Genomic DNA, 3,147 nt, shown 5'->3' with positions numbered 1-3,147 from the left:
TCATCAACGTGTCATTCACGGATGAGATTCAGCTCAACAAGGCCGAGAAGGCCTGGAAGCCTACAATTAAGCAGGCTCCCACAGTGGGTGATGACCCCGAGGTCATTAAGACCCAGGTATGTAGGAGCAGAGGACACGGTTCATGTTTGGGGGGGTGGGAATAATAATTTGCTAGTCTAGTAAAGGGGATTGTGGGTAAAATCGGAGCCCCAGTGATGATCTATTTGTAGTGCCATGGTGTCTGGGCCACTGACCTCTACTGATGGAGAAGATGAACTGAGGGGCTGAGTACGCTCACATGCACCCACCTCTCCAGAACAAATAAAAAAAAACGGACTTGGCCGAGGTTTGCAGAACTAACTCTTTTTCCTTCCTTCCCTCCTCCCCCCTTTCCCCTTCAACAGGAGCTGTTCCGCAGGGTGAGTGGTATTCTGAACAAGCTGACCCCACAGATGTTCCAGCCGTGGATGCGTCAAGTGAACGAGCTGACCATCGACACGGAGCAGCGACTCCAGGGTGTCATGGAGCTCATCTTCGAGAAGGCCGTCTCCGAACCCAACTTCTCCGCCTCATATGCCAATATGTGCCAGTGCCTTCTGAGGGTGAGAGAAGGAGGGTGACAGGGAGAGTGAAGCGAAAGAAGGAGGGAGGGAATGGTAGAGGATTGTGAAGATGCTATTTGTGTAAATTTGAACTTGTAAAATGTATTACGCCTTGAACTGCTCTGTATTATTGCACTTTGTATTGCTCTTATATTGGACAAGGACATCTGCTAGGAAATATAATAATAATAATAATAATAATAATAATAATAATAATAATAATAATAATAATAATACATGGATCAGATTCGTTTAGCTCTGGAATTGTAATTTGTGGGAGTTCAGTTTTGAATGGACTAGCAGATGCCTGTCTTGTGATGCGCATATCAAGAGTTTTCACTCCGATACCTATTAAAGCTGGAAGCCAGCCTAGCACACTTAGCTTAGCATGCTTAGCTAGTTCAAGTTTCCATCTTGCTTAGGGTTTATGTTGTTCCTGCTCCCCTTTCTGTAGCTCAAAGTCCCAGCCGTTGACAAGCCGGGAGAGATGGTGCCTTTCCGCTCTCTGCTTTTGAACCACTGCCAGAAGGAGTTCGAGACGGAGGAGGATGGAGACGAGGTCTTGGAGAAGAAGCAGAAGTTGCTGGATGCATCCTTGGTGGTAGGAACATTTGAACGTATTTTTAGGGCTGCCCTCGATTAATCAATTAATCGGGTCTATGAATCAACTAATTGAATTGACGATCAACATTTTTTCTATTTAATCGAGCTGATTTAAAAAACAAAAATGTCATAATAGTGATATACGGTTAACAGTAGAATCACAGAGTTTTTGAACCACCTACAACAGCCGATAGCTCTTTAAATGCTGTGGTATAATGAAAGGCAAACAATCAAATAAAACTAGCATAAGTAGTATTTACATTTAAATATCAACATAAAACATTCAAATGATTGGTATAAATAAGATCAAAGCGCTTTGTTTTCTGAAGGCATCCACAGCACAATCAAAACTAAAGAAACAAGTGTTTAATCACTCAATCTGACTACACCTGTAATGCTATACAATGCGTGTGTTTTTCAAGCACATGAAAGACTGTAGACTGTAGGTGAGGTAGAGATCGTGACAGCTAAAACGCTTCTTAGGCATATTTGATACATATATTTAGTAAAAGTAAAGAACGGGTCTGCACAGAGTATTCAGGAACCCAGAGGAACCCACATTAAATCGGTCAAACTGAGCAGCCCTGCGCTTGTATAGTGTTAATTATAATGATTTAGTGTTTTTTATTTAATATTCATTTATATATTTTTCTCCTTTCCCATTCAGCATTGTTCTACTGTATTATCAATGCCTAGTATTTATTAAAGTATAACTGTGTGGCACAACCACTTAAAGACTGTAACACTTATTGTAATCAGTGCCTGATTAATCTGCCGATCAATCAACTAACTAACTGATTAACCAATCAAATATTTGAATCGACTGACAACCCAAGTATTTATTTTAAATATAAACAGGGTTTGTACGCTAGTCTGGATGTCTGGAAAAAGTCTGGAAAATACAAAACTGATTTCCAGTGCTTGAATATGCTTGTAGAATCATGCCTCTGTTATGATAGTATGTAATTAAGTGCCGTGTGTGCGCAGGGTGAGGAGCGGCAGCGTCTACGTGACGAGCTGCAGGAGGCCAAGTGCAAGGCCCAGCAGCGCTCACTAGGCAACATCAGGTTCATTGGGGAGCTGTTCAAGGTGAAGATGCTGATAAAGACCACCATGCACAATTGCATCGTCAAGCTGTTGAAGAACCACGAAGAGTCCCTGGAGTGCCTGTGCCGACTCCTCTCCACTATCGGCAAAGACCTGGACTTGGAGACCGCCAAGGTAAGGCAGTTCCGGCCGTCGTGCCAGACTGAGCCCTGGCTAAACATCCAGCAACGTGATGAGGCCTATTGACAGTGGTCTGAATAAGTGTTTCTGAGCATCTGCAGACGCCTTCTTGAAGGAATGCTGCTTCACTTGGTGGTATAAAGTTACTTTTGTACCTGCTGTCTGCACAGTTTTCTAATCGACCTTTTCACCAGCCCCGCATGGACCAGTACTTCAGCCAGATGGAGCAGATCATCAAAGACAGGAAGACCTCCTCTCGAATCCGCTTCATGCTGCAGGACGTCTTGGACCTGAGAAGAGTCATGAGTGTTGGGAGAATAGAAACCTTCCTTGCTTTCAGCTTCCCAGCCCCCCAATCCCTGTCTGCCTCTCGTTCTCTCTCTCTACCATGGTCACTGACTCTTTCTCCCCTTCTTCAGGATAACTGGGTGCCCAGGAGGGGTGACCAGGGTCCTAAGACAATCGACCAGGTTCACAAGGATGCAGAGCAGGAGGTGCACCGTGAGCAGATCAAGGTGCAGCAGAAGCTCATGATCAAGATGTACAACCGACGTGAAGCGAACTCCAGCGAAAGTGTCCTGTCACGCATCGGTCAGGCCTGAGCAGAGCAGGCCAGGAAGAGAGGGCCTTTTGTGAAAGCACTAGAAATAGAAGCACCAGTCCTTCTCTGGCGAAGATGAAAGCATCAACATACAATCATTACATTTCTTTCCCT

The 3,147-nt window shown here is 44.4% G+C and overlaps 1 non-coding gene across 1 annotated transcript; it reads left to right on the top strand.

Moving 5' to 3' along the window:
• Window positions 1-207: 207 nt before the first annotated feature.
• Window positions 208-284, top strand: LOC136769205 (small nucleolar RNA SNORD66). Its single transcript, XR_010822163.1, has one exon. It is a non-coding gene; the product is annotated as a small nucleolar RNA SNORD66 (small nucleolar RNA).
• Window positions 285-3,147: the final 2,863 nt, after the last annotated feature.

This window comes from Amia ocellicauda, chromosome 14, assembly GCF_036373705.1.
Source record: "Amia ocellicauda isolate fAmiCal2 chromosome 14, fAmiCal2.hap1, whole genome shotgun sequence".
Classification (NCBI taxonomy): Eukaryota; Metazoa; Chordata; class Actinopteri; order Amiiformes; family Amiidae; genus Amia; species Amia ocellicauda.
The sequence above is the reverse complement of the archived record's forward strand: the minus strand, read 5'-3'. Positions and strand labels throughout refer to the sequence as shown.